The sequence below is a fragment of the Hemitrygon akajei genome, unplaced genomic scaffold (assembly GCF_048418815.1).
Source record: "Hemitrygon akajei unplaced genomic scaffold, sHemAka1.3 Scf000050, whole genome shotgun sequence".
NCBI lineage: Eukaryota > Metazoa > Chordata > Chondrichthyes > Myliobatiformes > Dasyatidae > Hemitrygon > Hemitrygon akajei.
In genome coordinates, this window is record NW_027331936.1 from 4,750,587 (window position 1) to 4,772,874 (window position 22,288).

The 22,288-nt window shown below is 44.7% G+C and overlaps 1 protein-coding gene across 1 annotated transcript in view; it reads left to right on the forward strand.

Moving 5' to 3' along the window:
• The first annotated feature begins 32 nt into the window (after nucleotides 1-32).
• The window catches only part of LOC140721085 (NACHT, LRR and PYD domains-containing protein 3-like), a 113,679-nt gene continuing 91,423 nt past the window's right edge, over nucleotides 33-22,288 (forward strand). The window contains exon 1 of the mRNA XM_073035951.1: nucleotides 33-77. The gene's annotated coding sequence lies outside the window, so the exon portion shown is untranslated. The remainder of the gene's footprint in view (nucleotides 78-22,288) is intronic.

Below are 22,288 nucleotides of genomic sequence, written 5' to 3' on the forward strand. Positions count from 1 at the left end.
GTGTTCATTACTTACAGAACCCGTAACACAGCCTTACTGGGACAGGGTGGTAACAGAACCTGGAGCCGCTGTGCACGGTAAGAAGCTCTTTTTACTGAAATATGAACATCGCAAAGGCAGTCAGCCACTTAAATGAGACTAAGAACTTATTCGCTTGTTCAACAATTGAACTGTAGCGAATCGCTTTTGAAGGAATTAATAATTCCCTTCGGCTAATTGAATGCATCGACTGCCTGTGCATGTCCCTGGGGAAACCGGGGCAGTTGGAGGTGTTATTGCAAACGCTGCACTTTCAACCCAGCTCCGAATCACCAACAAAGGCTCGGGAGTTGCGAGCTTCCCGCATCTCGGAACTGTCCCCGGGCTACCGCTTGCAACGGCAGGAAGCTGGTCCGTCCACACTCGGGGATTTACTGATCCCTGACTGGGGGAATTGAGGATTCGCTTTGATTATTCCATCGCAGGTGGGATCGACACTATCTGTCTACCCTTTACGACATTTCGGTAGGTAGCTGCTGGGAGAGCATTATGAGAACTTATGAGAACTCCTCACACCGGGGGAGGGGGTTGCCCCGGGGAGGGGTGTAAAGATGTGACGGTTCCACTATATGGTCGGTTGGTGAGACCTGTTGTGGATCACCGCCTGCAGTGTTGCTTCCCTTCTGTCAGAAGTGTGTGGGTAGGTGGAAGATCAAAAGACGGTTTAACAGAGAGACACCTGCACCGTGTGAGTCTCTCTCTCTCTCTCTCTCTCTCTCTCTCTCTCTCTCTCTCTCTCTCTCTCTCTCTCTCTCTCTCTCTCTCTCTCTCCTCTCCTCTCTCCCCACCTATCTCCCCAACTCTCTCCCTCTCCCTGCCACCCCTCTGGGTCTCTAATGGGTCTATATACGTTATTTCCATTGATGTGTTTCCTTGCTATTACACATACTTTACAAATATCTGAGATGATACTCTTTACTGTGTGATGAAAACCCCTTTAACGTTAAATTCACTGGATGTGTTTTGTCAGCCGGAGGATACTGATGGGAGATTTAATAAAATTCACATGCTGAATTTACTGTGACCGAACTAGGTCTGTCTGTGATCTCAGCGCCTTAATCCTGCCAAATCCTGCTTCTCACCTGTACTCCCAGATCCATCTGCTCCTCCACACTTCCAGGTATCCTGCCATTTACTTTGTACTCTGCCTTGGAGTTTGTCCTTCCAAAGTGTACCACCTCACACTTCTCGGGGTTGAATTCCATCTGCCACTTCTCAGCCCACTTCTGCATCCTATCATGTCACTCCGCAATCTTCGACAATCCTCTACATTATCAACAGCACCGCCAACCTTTGTGTCATCTGCAAACTTGCCACCCCACCCTTCTACTCCCACATCCAGGTCTTTAATAAAAATCATGAAAAGTAGAGGTCCCAGAACAGATCCTTGTCGGACACCACTAGTCACAACCCTCCAATCTGAATGCACTCCCTCCACCACAACCCTCTGCCTTCTGCGGGCAAGCCAATTCTGAATCCACCTGGCCAAACTTCCCTGGATCCCATGCCTTCTGACTTTCGGAAAAAGCCGAGCATGTGGAACCTTGTCAAATGCATTACTAAAATCCATGTAGATCACTTCCACTGCACTACCATCATCTATATGACTGGTCACCTTCTCAAAGAACTCTATCAGGCTTGTTAGACACGATCTGCCCTTCACAAAGCCATGCTGACTGTCCCTGATCAGACCATGATTCCCTAAGTGCCCATAGATCCTTTCTCTAAGAATCTTTTCCAACCGCTTTCCCACCACAAACGTGAGGTTCACTGGTCTATAATTACCCGGACTATCCCTACTATCTTTTTTGAACAAGGGAACAACATTCGCCTCCCTCCAATCCTCCGGTACCATTCCCGTGGACAACGAGGATATAAAGATCCTAGCCAGAGGGTCAGCAATCTCTGCCCTCGCCTCGTGGAGCAGCCTGGGGAATATTCCGTCAGACCCCGGGGATTTATCAGTCCTAATGTATTTTAACAGCTCCAACAACTCCTCTCCCTTAATATCAACATGCTCCAGAACATCAACCTCACTCACATTGTCCTCACCGTGATCAAGTTCTCTCTCATTGGTGAATACCGAAGAGAAGTATTCATTGAGGACCTCGATCACTTCCACAGCCTCCAGGTCCGTCTCTCCAACTTTATCTCTAATCGGTCCTACCTTCACTCCTGTCATCCCTTTGTTCTTCACTTAATTGAAGAATGTCTTGGGGTTTTCCTTTACCCTACACGCCAAGGCCTTCTCATGCCCCCTTCTTGCTCTTCACAGCCCCTTCTTAAGCTCCTTTCTTGCTACCATATATTCCTCAATAGACCCATCTGTGTCTTGCTTCCTGAACCTCATGTATGCTGCCTTCTTCCACCTGACTAGATTTTCCACCTCACTTGTCACCCATGGTTCCTTCACCCTATCATTCTTTATCTTGCTCACCGGGACAAATTTATCCCTAACATCCTGCAAAAGATCCTTAAACAAAAACCCTGCCCCCTGCACCAACTTCTCAGCCATGCATTCAACTGCCATCTCCTCCAATTCTTACCATCACTATCACGTAGCACTGGCAGCAATCCTGAGAACGCCACCCTTGAGGTCCTGTTCTTCAGCCTTCTGCCTAGTTCCCGAAACTCACACTTCAGGACCTCATCCCTCTTCCTGCCTATGTTGTTGGTACCAACATGTATCATGACTTCTGGTTGCTTTCCCTCTCGTACCAGGATGTCATGCACCCGGTCAGAGACATCCCAGACCCTGGCACCCGGGAGGCAACAAACCATGCGGGTGTCCTTCTCATGTCCACAAAATCTCTTGTCCGCTCCCCGACTATAGAGTCTCCAATGACGACAGCACTCCTCGTCTCCGTCCCACCCTTCTGCACCCTCTGCCCGAGGCCCTGCCACCGTGGCTCACACCTTGTCGGTTGTTCCCGCCAACAGTATCCAGGACGGTAAACTTATTATTCAGGGAAATGGCTACAGGACTGCTCTGCATTACCTGTCTACTCACCATCGCTTCCACCCCTCTGACTGTCACCCAACGACCTGCTTCCGGCAGCCGAGGTGTGACTACCTCCCTGTAGCTCTATCTATGACGGCCTCATTCTCCCGTATGAGTCGAAGGTCATCCAGCTGCTGCTCCAGATTCCTCACACGGTCTTCCAGATCGCCCAGCCGCATGTACTTCTGGCAGATGTGCCTCTGTGGGAGAGGGGAGTTCCCCCAAGACTGCCACATCTCACAGGAGAGGCACATCACCGTCTCAGGGGGCATTGTAAAGACTAACTGGGAACAAGCTCGTTCTCCGCCTCTTCTCGTCGAAGCCTCTCGAGTCAAAGCCACAAAGCTCCACTCCTTCACTGGTCTACTCACTCACTGGCCGCTTTCCCTGTTGCAACCTGTGCTTATTAGACTTCCTGTTGCCTTCCCGGCAGCTAGAATCAGTCTGGCAATTCTTCTCCGGTCTCTCTCATACACACGGCGTTTTCCCGTCCAGCACTGACACTCACCGGATGTTTCGCACCATTGTCTGCAAATCGAGACAGTTGTGTGTGACAATCCCAGAGATATTCACACTACTCCGTCTGGAACCAACAATCATTTCACTGTCAAAGTCACCGAGATCAGATTCTTCCCCAATCTGATGTTTGTTCTGAACAACATCTGGACCTCCTGACCATTTCTGCATGTTTTTATTAAAGTGACTGAGCTGGTGCCACGTGATTTGTTGATCAGCATTAACGAGCTGGTGTACAGGTGCACTTCAAAAAATTACCACTCAGTTTATTTCCGAACTAGACAACCCACTCAGCCCCATCTCGGGTGTTACCAAGAATGAGATCTGGATATATTTATTCATAACCCCTGATTCCCACAACTGGATGGCGCAGACCAGACCGTGAACTAAACATTGTCGCGGTGACAAGGGTGCGTTAATCTTAAGGGGACATAAAATCCTGGAATCTATGCAAAATAATCGCGAAGAGCAAATACATTTGAACACGGCACAGTATCGCACTTCCCTGTCGCAGACGGGATATTGAGGCTGAAATGAGCAGCTAAAACTGTTTCATCGGCGACACACAGACATCATGGAAATGGTAATGTGTAGCACATCAAAACTGAATTCACCTCGTCAGGGGAATTGTACTGTGAGGCGATCAGGCTCAAGTGCTTTACAATTCAGGATTAACATTGATCACTGAAGCCGTAGAAGATGTGCTGCAGATATGTTGTTTCAGTAGACAAATTGGAGTGGATCCAGGTCACTGTTCATACAGGAGCTGATATGCTTCAACACCAACCCCTCCAAACACTTCAAATGTGGATGTAAGTGCCACTGGGCGATAGTCATTGAGGAATTTAACCACACTCTTCTTGGGTACCGGTATGGTTTAAGCTTCAGTTCGGAGTTAGAAGGAGTTAGTCACCCCTAGGTTGCAGGAGGAGAGTAACTTGGTGACTGTCGGCAGAAGGAAGTGAAATGAGCAGCCAGTGCAGACAAGCCCCGTGGACGTGCTCCTCAAAAAATAAGTATGCCACTCTCAGTATACACCGAGTGAGAGGGACGACCTACCAGCTGGAAGCACAACCTCTGGGTCTCTGGCTCGGAAGAGAACAGAAGGGAAGAGGTCTACAGTGGGTATAAAAGATTCCATAGTCAGAGGAACAGAGACGAGATTCTGGATGTATGTTGCCTCCCAGGTGACAGGGTCAGGGATGTCTCAGATCGGGTCCATGGCATTCTATAGGGGGTGGGTGAGCAGCCAGATGTCTTGGTGTATATACTGGCACCAATGACATGGGTAGGAAAAATGAAGGGGTTCCTGGGAGATAATAAGGAAGCTCGGTAGAAAGCTGTGAAACAGGACCTACAGGGTAGTAATCTGTGAATTGCCTGCTGTGCCACGTGCCAGCGAGGACAAGAATAGAATGATTTGGCAGTGGCTGAGGAACTGGTGCAGGAGGCAGTGATTCACATATATGGACGATTGGAATCTCGCTTGGGCAAGGTATGACCTGTACAAAAGGGATGAGTTACACCAGAAACCCAGTGGAACCAATATCCTTGCCGGCAGGTTTTCCAGAACGACTCGGGAGGACTAATTTTGCAGAGGGATGGGAACTTGAGTTATAATAGTGAGAATGGGGTAGTTGGTTCACAAACAGAGGCAATGTGCAGCCACAGTGATAGAAAGAGGAGACTGATGATAGGACAAACTTGCACTCAGTGGGATGAGCTGGAAAGTAAAAGGCAGACAAAATGGGAAAGGGAGAGTACAAGACTGACGATGTTACAGTTGAATGCGAGCTGCATACGGAATAACAGACGAACGCAGCAAAGTTACAGATTGGCATGTATGACATTGCGGGCGTCACTGAATCGTGGCTGAAAGAATATTTTAGCTGGGAGTTTAACATCCAAGGATACACACTGTATCGAAAGGACAGGCAGGTCGGTAGAAAGGGTGGCGTGACTCTTGGTGAAAATGAAATCAAATCATTAGAAGATTGTGACATAGGGTAGGAAGGATTTGAATCATTGTGGGTAGAGCTAGGAAACTGCAAGGGTACAAAGGCCCTTATGGGGATTATATACAGACTCCCACACAGTAGTAATGACATGGTCTGAAAATTTCAACGGGAGATAGAAAATGTATGTGAGAAGGAGAATGTTACGATAGTAATGGGATATTTTAACATGGTAAAATCGGGTTGTTATGGTGTTTCATTATCCCACTTGTCAAGATAGTATTTCTAGAGTTTCCACCAGTTCAATATTGTCCACAAGATTGCCTGGGTTTACGGATGCGTGTTTTTTTTTATTCTGTGTAATTTGTGAGCAAAGACGGTGTATATCATGTGGTGATATTTAAAATGAAAAATCCTGTAGTAAATCTCACTGGCAGTTGTAAAAATTATGGACGTCTAAACTCAGTGGGCAATTCTTACCTAATTCCTGTACCTGATGATGCGGCCTCTGAGTGTACGTTCGGAGTTTACCGCGGCTGTACCCCGTCCAAATCCGATGTTCGGCGTTCAGTGACGCTCTTCTGCACCCCGGATTTTGGAGCGTATGGCTAAGTAAATTACTGTCACCTTCCTGTCGGATTTAATCCGTCTGCCAATCTCCTTGATGTCTCCCATTAACAAGGCATTTCACCCTCAGAACTGCTGTTCACTGGATTTCCTTTCATTTTGTTTTCGCACCATTCGCTGTAAACCGAGCGAATTGTGCGTGAAAGTCCCAGGAGATGATCAGTTTCTGTAATGCTCACGCTACCCTGTCTGGCACCAGCGATCATTCCACGGTCAAGGTCACTTAGACCACATTGATTCCAGATTCGGATGTTTCGGCTGAACAACAACTGAACTCCTTGACCATATCTGCATGTTTTATCCTTTGAGTTGCTGCCACGCGATTAACAGATTCCCATTAATGAGCAGCTGTACAGTTGTACCTAATAAAACGGCCATTTAGTGCATTTACCATTTAGACGGGCCCTCACCTGTCTCGAATTTGAATATGGGTGAGATTTGGTGCTGATTTTTGCGATTTTCCTGTTTCCAACAACAGGTTGTCGCTGACAAGGCAGTTTGGGGTAACCTGGAGAGAGAGACTGTCACTGTTCCTTCTGAGCTGCGCCGGTGTGCGGCTGCGCTGTGATTAAAATGCTCGCGTCACGGAGCCTTTGCTGCAGTGCAGATGGATTATAATGCAGCTGGAAAAAAGTTCACGAAATCTGAGAGTTTTTCTTTGTTGCACTATATTTTATCATATCCTTCCATTAGTAGATAAAGACAAAAGTATATATTTTTTGTCAGTCCATTCTAAATATTCATAGCTGTGCAGTACAAAAACACACACATCTAAGATGTTGCGCTTTCTTCAGGCCGTGTGAAAATTTCCGGTTCAGAGCAATGGTTGATCCATGCAGCGGCAAAAATAGTAATTAGTGGGAACGCTGGAGACCGGACCATGTTAGAGTCTATGCATATTAATCACGATTGAATATGACACTTTACTGTGCTTCATTATGATACTTTATTTTGGTATCTTATTTTATATTATTAGCTATCTTGCCTTCATATTTCACCTTTTCTCTGCTTATTCATTATTAATTGCCTTCTTTTGATTATTAAAAACTGCCCGATTCACTAGCTTCAACTATTTTTTCTATCTAGGATGTCATCTTAAATCAGTATGTAGATAGTCCGACAAAAGCAGGAGTTGTACTGGACCTGGTGTTGGGTGATTATGCTAGCTAGATACCCGACCATTTGGTGGGTGAATGGTTAGGGCAGAACTCCTTAAGTTTAAGAGAGCTATAGAGAAGGAAAGTGTAGACTTTGCGAGAAAGTAAAGAATTGGATTAGGGTAAATTACGAATTCACTAAGCGAGAACTATGGAGAGTTAATGGGAAACAACTGTTTCTGGCGTCCACATCTGAAATGTGGAGGGTGTTTAAAGTCCATCTGCACGGAATATAGGTTGGGTACGTTCCTGTACGAAGAAATAACGAGATTGGCAGCGTCAGAGAACCTTAAATATCGTGAGAAATGATGATTTTTGCCAAGAAAGAAAAGGAAAAGTATGTAAAGCTCAGGAAGGTCGAATCAATCAGAGCCCTCGAGGATGTGTGCGAGGTGCTTAATGAGTAACTTACATCAATATTTACCAAGGAGAAAGACACAGAGGATAGGGAGACCAGTGCGCAGAGTACTAGTATGCTCGGGCATTTTGAAGTAAGGGAGGAGACAGTGTTGGGTCTCTTAGAGTGCACTAAGGCGTCTAAGTCTCCAGGCCCTGATGGGATATACCCCACATTACAGAGAGAGGCAAGTGAAGAGATTGCTGGGGCCTTGACCAATATACTTGTGACCTGCCTAGCCACAAGCAAACTCCTAGAGAACTGGCTAGTACCTCATGTTGATCCGTCATTCAAGACGTGATCCGGGGAATAATCCTGATGAGCATTGACACTGCCGAGATACAGTCGGCTATGAACCAAGTGCTGATAAATGGGACCAGTGTAGACAGTGAGTGGATAGTCAGAATAGGTATGGCCGGCCAAAGGCCTGCTTCCGTGCTGTGTCATCCTCCACTCCGGACATGCTAAATTAACGATGGTGGCACCGCAAGTCATTGAATTCAAATCTCCACACCCCTCTCCAACCTGAAATAAACGAGACTGAACCCCTTTGTCACCACTGTGAGTATCTGTTTCTGTCAAGACAACATACAAATTGGACACTTCAGCTAAACAACTGGCAATTGATGAAGTTCCTTTGTCTTCTACCATTAATGTTGCTTCCTTACAGCAAAACTAACCCTCTCAGTGTGGCAGAATCAGTGATTTAAACCTACCCCAAACACTGTGCTTTCATCTCTGCACATTATAACTTGAACTATCTCACTGAGGGTCTGATGGAGACACTACCCCTGCCCTCTGCACATGTGATCACATCTCCCCTGCTTCTGACAGGTTTTCTGATTCAGTCTTAAAGTTATGGTAAAGTCAACTCGTTTTCAGCCCTGACAAACCATGTCTTCCCACTGCCTCTTCCACCTCTTTCCTCCACCTCCAGGGAAGCTGCATTTCCATAAGACCATAAGACCTGCAGCCAATCAGGCACCGATTTATCCATGCTAGAATCTTTCCTGTAATGCCATGGGCTCCTAGCTTGTTAAGCAGCCTCGTGTGTGGCACACTGTCACAGGCCTTTCGAAAATCCAAGTACCCAACATCAACTTATTCACCTCTCTCTAACCCGCCTGTTGTTTCTTCAAATGGAAATAGCCGAATATCCTGCTACTAATTCAATATGCCAGCAACAACCTCCGCCAAATAAGAGACCCCGTGAATTTAATGTTTTGACTTTTTCCATCGCTCACTGATTGAAAACGATTGATGTATATGCAAAGTAAATGCGATGTCAGGCAAGTTCACCAGCAGGAAATGGTCTAAATTTCATATGATGGCGCTGTGATCCTGCAATTTGCTTTCAGTAAGTGAACAATAAACTGAAGGAGAAGGGGATCCATATCTTGTTGTCGACTTTGACCGGTTGTTATCTCACCACAGCCGCTCTCCATTGCCCATTACCCAAAGTTCACAACTGCGGACAACTGTTAAAGATGGCTTTTACATGGGCCAACTTAAAATCAGTGCAAGCCCAGGATAAGGGGGCACAGCTAAATCTGGAGAAAGGGAATGTCCGCTGATCAAAAGAGAACATTATTCCAAATGCATAATATTTCATCAGAGCGGAGAGCGCCCTTCCTTCTGCTGTCTATGTGCAATAAACCCACAGCGAACTTTGCCCTGAGCTGTCGCTGGAGTTTATAATCTGACAATAAACTGTTCCCAAGGTGAACAATAACTCAAAGCGACGGCACCAACCGAACGGAACCAGAATGCGGGTTATGATTCCTCTCTGGAGGTGGTAAAATGTCGCGCACTGAAGTATTAATTCTAGTTCGGACCACAAGTTAGAAAGACTCATTGAAGCAAGGTGAGTCTTTGTGTGGTTTAACGCAAGCGTTGTGGAACAAGATGTGGCGTTACATGCTGAATAGACTGAAGTTCAGGTTTATGAGCGTGTTATCAACTGAACATTGCTCAGAGTGTGTTCACTTACTGTTAGTGACATAAAATTCAGATGCTCGGATTCCCTGAAACCAGAGCCAGGAGTTCTGCATCAGGTAGGAACATGGACTGTATCCGGCAATGTTATGGTGTTTTAATAAGCACACTTCTAATGGCAGTACTTCTAATATTTCTACCATATCAATATTATCATTGAAATTGCGCGGCTTTACAGATGTGTGCTCGGTTATTCTGTAAGCGGTTTTTTTTTAGCGAAGACGTGGTAGATCTGACAGTGTTATTTATATTAACAAATAATGTGGTAATTCTTATTGGCCGTAGACAAAAATAGCAAATTCTACACTCAGTGGGCGCTTCACTATGTACCTCCTGTACCTAATAATGTGGCCACTGAGTGCATGTCCGGGAGCATCTGCTGCTGTTACCCGTCCGCTTCAATGCTGACCTCTACTCTGTGTTCGCTGGAACTCGATAAAGATGGGGAGTTGATTGCATGCGCTGTTATTTAAATGAAGGTGAGGAGATTTTATCTGCTGGTGGTTACATAAATAAATTAAGCTTTTGCTGGAGACATCGAACATCACGTGGATTCGGAACAGGAATGTGGAGAACATGTTTGCTGCAGTAAGGGGAAACAGGTTTTTTTTCTGAGGTGTAAATAGTGTCTCTTTGGAATTCTCTTCCTCAAAGGGAAAGAGAAGCAGAGGTTTTTTTCAATGTGGTTAATTCGGCAGCGCACAGATCCTTGACAGGCAACGGAGTGAAGTGTTGCAGCCGGTCGCAGGAATGTGTCACTGAGATCACGGTCCAGTTGTGCTCATAGAGAATAGCGGAACAGGACTGAGGGGACGAATGTCCTGTTACTATTTCAATAGACCAGTAGCACATTCTGACAAATAGGAGACCTGCTGTATTTAACATTTGATGTTTTTCCTTCGATCTCAGACGAGGAACGGTAGATGTATTTGTAAATTAAGTGCAATTTCTGCCAAGTTGGCCAGCGGAATATGGTCATAATTTCATATGGTTCTACGTTGCCATGGTAACGTGTTACCAGTAAGCGAGCAATAAACTGAAGGGGAAGGACGTTCTTATCTCGCTGTTGACTTTGACCGGTTGTTATCTCTGGGAGATGGTTATCTGGGCACAGTTGCTCCACAATCGGCCCATTACTGTAATGGACCAACTGCGGACTTCTGTTAAAAATGGCTCTTTCTAAACAGGGTGACCTTCAAGTCGGCTCCAGGCAGCTGGGAGAGACTTAGGGAATGCCAGTGTTCAAAAGGAAACAAAATATAAATGACTCCAAATGCATAATATTTTACAAGAGTTGACAGCGCCCTTCCTTCTGCTGTCTCTGTGCAATAAACCCACAGCGATCTTTGCCCTGAGCTGCAGCTGGGGTTTATAATCCGACAATAAACTGGTCACAAGGTGAACAATAAATCAAAGGGACGACACCAACAGAACAGAACCAGGATACGGGTAGTGCTCCCTCCCCGGAGCAGATCAAATTTTCGAGAGAAAGGTAATCATTGCATCGCGCACTGAAATCGTACTTTTGGCTCGAACTCCATGTTAGAAACGAGTTTTTGCGTTTTTCACTACAAACGTTGTGGAACAAGGTGTGGCGTTACATGCTGAATAGACTGAAGCTCAGGTTTATGAGCGTGTTATCAACTGAACATTGCTCAGGGTGTGTTCAATTACTGTTAGGGACATAAAATTCAGATACTCGGATTCCCCGAAATCAGACTCAGGAGTCCAGCACCAGGTGAGAACAGGGACTGTACCGGGATGTGTTATGGTGTTTTAATAAGCCCACTTGTCACGGCAAGTATTTCTATTTTTTCTACCGTATCAATACTATCAGTTGCTGTTCCAGGGAAAGCTGAAACAGGTGATGATAGGTGAGGTTATTTTTATGAGGTGGAAATGTTTTCAAAGGAAGCAAGCAGCAGGGATTTTTTCCCCTAATGTGTTTAATTCCGCAGCGCACAGATTCTCTACAGGCAAGGGAGTGAAGTGTTGCAGACGGCTGCAGGGATGTGTCACTGTGATCACAGTCCAGCTGTGATCATAGAGAATGGCTCTTTATAAACAGGCTGACCTTGAAGTCAGCTCCAGGCAGAGGGGGCACAGTTTCATCCGGAGAAAGGGAATGCCCTGTCGACAAAAAAAAACTCCAAATGTATACTGTTTCACTAAGTTGACTGCGCCCTTCCTTCTGCTGTCTCTGTGCAATAAACCCACAGCGATCTTTGCCCTGAGCTGTTGCTGGAGTTTATAATCTGACAATAAAGGTAAAAATTAAATCAAAGCGACGACATCAACTGAACCGGACCAGGATTCGATTTGTGACTCTGGAGCGGATCAAATTTTCTGGAGAAAGATCATCATTCCATCGCGTATTAATTTTTTATTGGACCACTTGTAAGAGAGACTCGTTCAGAGAAAATGAGTCTTTGTGTGGTTTAACACAGACGTTGTGGAACAAGATGTGGCGTTACATGCTGAATAATCTGAAGTTCAGGTTTATGAGCGTCTTATCAACTGAACATTGCTCAGGGTGTGTTCACTTACTGTTGGGGACATAAAATTCCGATGCTCGGATTCGCTGAAACCAGACCCAGGAGTCCAGCACCAGGTAAGAACAGGGACCGCAAGGGGAAATGTTATGGTGTTTTATTACCGCACTTGCCACAATAGTATTTCTAGAGTTTCTACTAGTTCAATATTGCCCAGAAGATTGCCTGGATTTACGGATACGTGTTTGTTTTTTTTTTGATTCTGTGTATTTTTGTGTGCAAAGACTGTAGTGAAATTTAAAATTAAAAAAATCCTGTAGTAAACCTCACTGGAAGTTGATAAAAGTCTGGACGTCTACACTCAGTGAGCTCTTCTTATCTACTCCCTATACCTAATAATGTGGCCATTGAGTGTATGTTCGGTTTAATGAGGCTGAACCGCGTCCAAATCCAACGCTCGGCGTTCGGTGACCAGTTTTCCGCACCCCCGCTTTTGGAGTACATGGTTACTTAAGTTACTGTCGCCTTCCTGTCGGATTTAATCCGTCTGGCCAATCTCCTTGATCTCTCCCATTAACAAGGCGTTTTCACCCCCAGAACTGCTGATCACTGGATTTTCTTTCGTTTTGTTTTCGCACCATTCGCTGTAAACCGAGCGAATTGTGCGTGAAAGTCCCAGGAGATGATAAGAGTCCGTATTGCTCACGCCACCCTGTCTGGCACCAGCGATCATTCCATGGGCAAGGTCACACATTTATTCCAGATTCGCATGTTTGGCCTGAATAACAACTGAACCCCTTGACCATGTCCGCATGGTTTTATGCTTTGAATTGCTGCCACGCGATTAACAGATTCCCATTAATGATTAGTGTATAGCTGTACCTAATCAAATGGCCATTTAGTGCATTTTCCATTTAGACGGGCCCTCACCTATCTCGAATATGAACACGGGTGACATTTGGTGAAGATTTTCGCGATTTTCCTGTTTCCAGCAACAGGTTGTCGCTGACAAGGCAGTGGACAAAACATTTATAATTTTGGAGTAACCTGGAGAGAGAGAGTCTGTCACTGTTTCCTCAGAGCTGCGCCGGTGTGCGGCTGCGCTGAAAATAAAACGCTCCCGTCACGGAGACTTTGCTGCAGTGCAGATGGATTTGAATGCAGTTAGAAATAGGTTCATGAAACAGACAGACAGACATACTTTATTGAGCCCGAAGGGAAATTGGGTTTAGTTACAGTCGCACCAAACAAGAATAGTGTAGAAATATAGCAATATAAAACCGTAAATAATTAAATAAGAATAAGTAAATTATGCCAAGTGGAAATAAGTCCAGGACCAGCCTATTGGCTCAGGGTGTCTGACACTCCGAGGGAGGAGTTGTAAAGTTTGATGGCCACAGGCAGGAATTACTTCCTATGACGCTCAGTGTTACATCTCGGTGGAATGAGTCTCTGGCTGAATGTACTCTTGTGCCTAACCAGTACATTATGGAGTAGATAGGAGTAATTGTCCAAGATGGCATGCAACTTGGACAGCATCCTCTTTTCAGACACCACCGGCAGAGTGTCCAGTTCCACCCCCACAACATCACTGGCCTTACGAATGAGTTTGTTGATTCTGTTGATGTCTGCTACCCTCAGCCTGCTGCCCCAGCACACAACAGCAAACATGATAGCACTGGCCACCACACACTCGTAGAACATCCTCAGCATCTTCCGGTAGATGTTAAAGGACCTCAGACTCCTCAGGAAGTAGAGACGGCACTGACCCTTCTTGTAGACAACCTCAGTGTTCTTTGACCAGTCCAGTTCATTGTCAATTCGTTTCCCCAGATATTTGTAATCCTCCACCAAGTCCACACTGACCCCTTGGTTGGAAACAGGGGTCACCGGTGCCTTAGTCCTCCTCTGGTCCACCACCAGCTCCTTAGTCTTTTTCACATTAATCTGCAGATGATTCTGCTCGCACCATATGACAAAGATGACATGAAACATGAGAGTTTTTCTTTGTTGTACTGTATTTTATCTTATCCATCCAGTATTAGATAAAGTCAAAAGGATGTTTTTTTTTTGTCGGTCCATTCTAAATATTCATAGATGCACATTACAAAAGGAACATATCAGAGATTCAGCGCTTTTTTCAGGCCGTGTGGAAATTTCCGCCTCAGAGGAATGGTTGATCCACACAGCTGCAAAAATAGTAATTAGTGGGAACATCGGAGACCGGACTATTTTAGATTTTAGGCATTTTCATAACGATTGAATGTGGTGCATTATCCTGCTTCATTATGATACGTTATTTTGGTATCCTATTTTAAATTATTGGCTAGCTTGCATTCATGTTTCACCTTTTCTCTGCTTATTTCTGTTTTCATTGCCTTCTTTTGATTATCTATCTTCAACTATTTTTGCTCTCTAGGATGACATCTTAAATCAGTATGTAGATAGCAGGTGCTGGGTAATTATGCTAGCTAGATACCCGACCATCTGGTGGGTGAATGGTTAGGGCAGAACTCCTTAAGTTTAAGAGAGCTATAGAGAAGGAAAGTGTGGACTTTGCGGGAAGGTAATGAATTGGATCAGGGTAAATTACGAGTTCATTAGGAAAGAACTAGGGAGAGTTAATGGGAAACAACTGTTTCTCGAAAGTCCACATCTGACATGTGGAGGGTGTTTATAGTCCATCTGCACAGAGTATAGGACGGGTACGTTCCTGTACGAAGAAATGACGAGATTGGCAGCGTAAGAGAACCTTAAATGTGGAGAGAAGTGATGAATTTAGTCAAGCAGAAATAGGAAAAGTAAATACAGCTCAGGAAGGTCGAATAAAAAAGAGCCCTCGAGAATGTGTGTGGGTCCTTAATGAGTAACTTACATCAGTATTTACCAAGCAGAAAGACATGGAGGATAGGGAGATCAGTGCGGAGAGTACTAGTATGCTCGGGCATTTTTGAAATAAAGAAGGAAAGAGTGTTGGGTCCCTTAAAGTGCATCAAGGCGTATAAGTCTCCAGGGCCTGACGGGATATACTGCAAGTTACAGAGAGAGGCCAGTGAAGAAATTGCTGGGGCCTTGATCAATATCCTTGTGACCTGCCTAGCCACAAACAAACTCCTGGAGAACTGGCTAGTACCTCATATTGATCCGTCATTCAAGGCGTGATCCAGGGAATAATCCTGATGAGCATTGAAAATGCCGAGATACAGTCGGCTATGAACCAAGTGCTGATAAATGGGGCCAGTGTAGACAGTGAGTGGATGTTCAGAACAGGTATGGCCAGCCTAAGGCCTGTTTCCTTACTGTGTGACCCACCACTCCGGACATGCTAAATTAACGATAGGAACACCACAAGGCATTGATTTAAAAACTCCACAACCCTCTCCAAAGTGAAATAAATTAGACTGCACCCCTTCACACCACTGTGAATATCTGTTTCTGTCAAGGAAACATACAAATTGGTCAATTCTGTTAAACAACTGGCAATTGGTGATCCTGTGTCTTCTGCCATTAACGTTGCTTCCTTACTGCAAAACTAACCGTCTCACTGTTTCAGAATCAGTGATTAAATCCAGCACCAAACACTGTGCTTTCATCCCTGCACATTGTAACTTGAACATCTCACTGAGGGTCTGATGGAGACACAACTCCTGCCCTCCGCACATGTGATCACATCTCCCCGACTTCTGGCATTTCAAATACCCTCGGAATGGTTTTCTGATTCAGTCTGAAGGTTATGGTACATTCAACTCGTTCTCAGACCTGACAAATCATGTCTTCCCACTGCCGGTTCCACCTGTTTGTGTCCTCTTTCCTCCACCTCCAGGGAAGCCTCATTTCTATAAGACCAAAAGACCTCCTGCCAATCAGGCACCGATTTATCCATGCAAGAATCTTTCCTGCAATACCATGGGCTCGTAGCATGTTAAACAGCCTCAAGTGTCGCACCTTGTCACAGGCCTTTCGAAAAGCCAAGTACTCAACATCACCTTTCTCTATCCTGCCTGATATTTCTTCAAAGAATTCCAACAGATTTGTCAGACAGGATTTCCCTTGAGGAAACCATGCTGACTCCGGTCTATTTTATCATTTGTCTCCAAGTACATTGAGACCTCATCCTTAATAATGGACTTCATCGTCCCAATCACTGTGGTAGGGCTGACTGGCCTTACATCCTCCTCTTCCCCGACTTGAAGATTGGAGTGACATTTGTAATTTTCCTGTCTTCCGGAATCATTCCTGAATCTTGTGACTTTTGAAAGGTCTTTTATGCCTCCAAAATCTCTTCGGCCTCCACCTTCTGAACTGTGAGGTGGGCACCATCTGGTCCGAGTATCGTATCAACCTTCAGACCATTCAGTTTCCCAAAAGCCTTCTGTCTAGTTACGCAATTCATGACCCAACACCTGGAACGTCCACCAAACGGCGAATATCTTCCACAGTGAAGACAGATGCAAAATACTTATTCAGTTCTCCCACCGTTTTGTTGTCCCCCATTGCAACCCCTCCAGCATCGTTTTCCAGCGATCCGATATCCACTCTCACCTCCACTTTACACTTGATATATCTGAAGAAGCTTTTGGTATCCTCTTTAATATTATTGTCAAGCTAACTTTCATATTCCACCTTTACCTCCTTAATGTCTTTTTTTCAGTTGGTTCTAAAAAACCCAGTCCTCTAACTACCCACTACTGTTTGCTCTGTTGCATGCGCTGTCTTTGTCTTTTATGTTGAATTTGACTTCTCTTGTCAGACACGTTTGTGTTATCTTTACTTTAGAATATTAGCATCTCTCACACAAACTCTTCTCCCGCCTGCCATCTGGGAAAAGGCACCAAAGCATTTGGACTTCCACGACCAGACTATGTAACAGTTTATTTCCCCAAGCCATCAGACTCCTCAATACCCAGAGCCCGGACTGACACCTCACTGCCCTACTGTCCTGCTTATTATTTATTAACCATATAACCATATAACAATCACAGCACGGAAACAGGCCATTCCGGCCCTCCTAGTCCGTGCCGAACTCTTAATCTCACCTAGTCCCACCTACCCGCACTCAGACCATAACCCTCCACTCCTTTCCTGTCCATATACCTATCCAATTTTACCTTAAGTGACACAACTGAACTGGCCTGTACTACTTTTACAGGAAGCTCATTCCACACAGCTATCACTCTCTGAGTAAAGAAATACCCCCTCGTGTTTCCCTTAAACTTTTGCCCCCTCTCTCAAATCATGTCCTCTCGTTTGAATCTCCCCTACTCTCAATGGAAACAGCCTATTCACGTCAACTCTATCTATCCCTCTCAAAATTTTAAATACCTCGATCAAATCCCCCCTCAACCTTCTACGCTCCAATGAATAGAGACCTAACTTGTTCAAACTTTCTCTGTAACTTAAGTGCTGAAACTCAGGTAACATCCTAGTAAATCGTCTCTGCACTCTCTCTAATTTATTGATATCTTTCCTATAATTCGGTGACCAGAACTGTACACAATATTCCAAATTTGGCCTTACCAATGCCTTGTACAATTTTAACATTACATCCCAACTTCTGTACTCAATGCTCTGATTTATAAAGGCCAGCGTTCCAAACGCCTTCTTCACCACCCTATCTACATGAGCCTCCACCTTCAGGGAACTATGCACTGTTATTCCTAGATCTCTCTGTTCCACTGCATTCCTCAATGCCCTACCATTTACCCTGCATCTTCTATTTGGATTATTCCTGCCAAAATGTAAAACCTCACACTTCTCAGCATTAAACTCCATCTGCCAACGTTCAGCCCATTCTTCTAACCGGCATAAATCTCCCTGCAAGCTTTGAAAACCCACCTCATTATCCACAACACCTCCTACCTTAGTATCATCGGCATACTTACTAATCCAATTTACCACCGATCATCCAGATCATTTATGTATATTACAAACAACATTGGACCCAAAACAGATCCCTGAGGCACCCCGCTAGTCACCGGCCTCCATCCCGATAAACAATTATCCACCACTACTCTCTGGCATCTCCCATCTAGCCACTGTTGAATCCATTTTATTATTCCAGCATTAATACCTAACGACTGAACCTTCTTAACTAACCTTCCATGTGGAACTTTGTCAAAGGCCTTGCTGAAGTCCATATAGACTACATCCACTGCCTTACCCTCGTCAACATTCCTCGTAACTACTTCAAAAAATTTAATAAGGTTTGTCAAACATGACCTTCCACGCACAAATCCATGCTGGCTACTCCTAATCAGATCCTGTCTATCCAGATAATTATAAATACTATCTCTAAGAATACTTTCCGTTAATTTACCCACCACTGATGTCAAACTGACAGGTCTATAATTGCCAGGCTTACTTCTAGAACCCTTTTTAAGCAATGGAACCACATGAGCAATACGCCAGTCCTCCGGCACAATCCCCGTTTCTAATGACATCTGAAAGATCTCCGTCAGAGCTCCTACTATCTCTACACAAACTTCCCTCAAGGTCCTGGGGAATATCCTGTCAGGATCCGGAGATTTATCCACTTTTAAATTTCTTAAAAGCGCCAGTACTTCCACCTCTTTAATTGTCATAGGTTCCATAACTTCCTTACTTGTTTCCCACACCTTACACCATTCAATATCCTTCTCCTTAGTGAATACCGAAGAGAAGAAATCGTTCAAAATCTCTCCCATCTCCCTCGGCTCCACACATAGCTGACCACCCTGATTCTCTAAGGAACCAATTTTATCCCTCACTATCCTCTTGCTTTTAATATAGCTGTAGAAGCCTTTCGGATTTACTTCCACCTTATTTGCCAAACCAAACTCGTAACTTCTTTTAGCTTTTCTAATCTCTTAAGGTTCCTTTTACATTCTTTATATTCCTCGAGCAATTCCTTTACTCCATGCTGCCTATATCTATTGTAGACATCCCTCTTTTTTCTAACCAAGTTTTTAATATCCCTTGAAAACCATGGCGCTTTCAAACCTTTAACCTTTCCTTTCAACCGAACAGGAACATAAAGATTCTGTACCCTCATAATTTCACCCTTAAATGACCTCCATTTCTCTATTACATCCTTCTCATAAAACAACTTGACCCAATCCACTCCTTCTAAGTCCTTTCGCATCTCCTCAAAGTTAGCCTTTCTCCAATCAAAAATCTCAACTCTAGGTCCAGTCCTGCCCTTCTCCATAATTATATTGAAACTAATGCTATTGTGATCACTGGACCCGAAGTGCTCCCCAACACATACATCTGTCAGCTGACCTATCGCATTCCCTAACAGGAGATCCAACACTGCCCCATCTCTAGTTGGTACTTCTATGTATTGTTGCAAAAAACTATCCTGCACACATTTCACAAACTCTAAAATGTATGGGACATTGGAAAAAAGGTTGAATTTCCCCATGGGGATGAATAAAGTATCTATCTATCTATCTAAACCATCCAGCCCTTTTACAGAATGAGCTTCCCAATCTATGTGTGGAAAATTAAAATCTCCCACAATCACCACCTTGTGTTTACTACAAATATCTGCTATCTCCTTACACATTTGCTCTTCCAACTCACGCTCCCCATTAGGTGGCCTATAATACACTCCTATCAGTGTTACAACACCTTTCCCATTCCTCAATTCCACCCAAATAGGCTCCCTAGAGGAGCTCTCTAATCTATCCTTCCAAAGCACCGCCATAAGATTTTCTCGGACAAGCAATGCAACACCTCCTCGTCTGGCCCCTTCTACTCTATCACACCTGAAGCAACTAAATCCAGGAATATTTAGTTGCCAATCACACCCTTCCTGCAACCATGTTTCACTAATAGCTACAACATCATAATTCCAGGTATCAATCCACGCTTTAAGCTCATCCACCTTACTTACAATGCTCCTAGCATTAAAATAGATACATTTAAGATACTCTCCACCTCCTCCTCTCTTTTCATCCCTAGCAATGCATTCAAATTTATTATCCTTTTCATTCTTCTCCCCTACATCTTCGAGCTGAGTGCATCCCTTCTCCATCACCTGCCTTTCCTCGCTCACACACTGTCTACTTACTTGCTCTACTGGTGAACTAACCTCCTCTCCCATAGTTTCCTCAAATTGATTTCCGCCCCCCGATCTTACTATTTTAAAGTCTGCCCTGTAGCCCTAGCAAACCTCCCCGCTAGGATATTGGTCCCCCCAGGATTCAAGTGTAACCCGTCCTTCTTGAACAGGTCACGCCTGCCCCAGAAGAGGTCCCAATGATCCAGAAACTTGAATCCCTGCCCCCAGCTCCAATCCCTCAGCCACGCATTCATCCTCCACCTAATTCCATTCCTACTCTCACTGTCGCGTGGCACAGGCAGTAATCCCGAGATTGTAATGCCTGCACTGTTTTGTGCACTTCATGCTGTCCTGGATAGGACAGTAGTCTACTGTAGTTTTTTTTTTCTGTGTTGTTTTTTACGTAGTTCAGTCTAGTTTTTGTACTGTTTCATGTAACACCATGGTCCTGAAGTAAAAAACAACGTTGTTTCGTTTATACTGTGTACTGTACCAGCAGTTATGGTCGAAATGACAATAAAAAGTGACTTGACTTGATGTCTCCCTCTCTGGGATGTATATATCCTGTGCCTTTCGAATTGCTTCCAGAAATTCCAGCCTTTGCTGCTCCTCCGTTATCCCTGCCGTGTTCTATTCCAATCCATTTTGGCCAACTCCTCTCTCATGCCTCTGTAATTCCCTTTACTCCACTGTAACACTAATACATCAGACTTTAGCCTCTCCTTCTCATATTTCAGGGTGAATTCAATCATATTATGATCACTTCTCCTCAGGGGTCTTTTACATGAATCTCTCTAATCAATTCTGGTTCATTACACGACCCTCAATACAGAATAGCTAATCCCCGACTGGGCTTAACCACGAACTGCTCTAAAAGCCATCACGTAGGATTTCTATAATGTAATTTCTATCTTTTTTTTTAGTGCAATCGTGAACAATGGCCAGATCAGAAATGCTGATCAAGTCAACTAGTTTCCAAAGAGAATTCTGATAGGCCAATCAGTTAGTTCACTGCTGCTCAGCGATAGAACATAAAAAATCATATGTACAATTAAGAAGCATTAAAAAATAGTAGAAATACTGGAGGCATGATGATCATGAAGAAGTCTGCTGGAGAGAGACATTTATACACATGCTGTCCTCCATAATTCAGAGAGATTGAATAACAAGGTTACAGGGTGACAAAACGTGGCAGGAGCACTTGGAACTTAAAACTAATCCCTGCCAGGCGAAAACAGCACCTGCTCTTTCCGCACTGTTCTCCAGCAGTTTAAGGATAAGTCCAGCCGGAAGATAACTCACAAGTGCTCTTGAAAGTCAGGTATTAACCCCACCTACCAACAGCCAAGCATTGCCATCCCGGTCCCCTTCATGATAGATTATGAAGAAACCTGTGACTTCCCTCCCAGAGATGATAGGTGTTTGTGCACTCGACTCTTGAAGGCTTAGACCCTTCATCGCAGATGTTTCCAACCACAGCATCTGGAAGGCTGTTCCAAATTCTGATAGCACGGTGAAGGAAGCTTCTATCCAATGTGTGGGTTCTCGCATCAGGCATAGGAACAACATGAGCAGGCACAGATAAACTTGATCGTGTGGTGCGCCGTCTCTCATAAGATGAAGGCAACATGGCGCGAAGATCTGCAGGGCTGTGGCTGGTGTGCATTTTGTACAGCACAGCAGCTGCAGCAACCTGTCGTCTGTGGTGTAAGCTACTGATGGCTCGCTTCTCACGAGCGCTGGCTTCATCTACAGACGTTTGTACACATATAATACTGACAACCTTTCTTTGAAAAGGGTTACCTTATGAGGAACGGCTGGCAGCTTCTGTGTTATAATCCCTGCAGTTCAGCAGAATCAGGGGAGATCTCATAAGACAATTCCGAATGTTAAGAGGCCTGAGCAGATCGATATGGCAAAGGTATTTCCCATGGTGGCGGATTCTGGGACAAGAGGGCACACATTCAGGATTGAAGGACGTCCATTTAGAACAGAGATGCGAAGAACTTACTTTGGTCAAAGGGTGGTAAATCTATTAAATTTGTTGCCGCGAGCGACTGTGGAG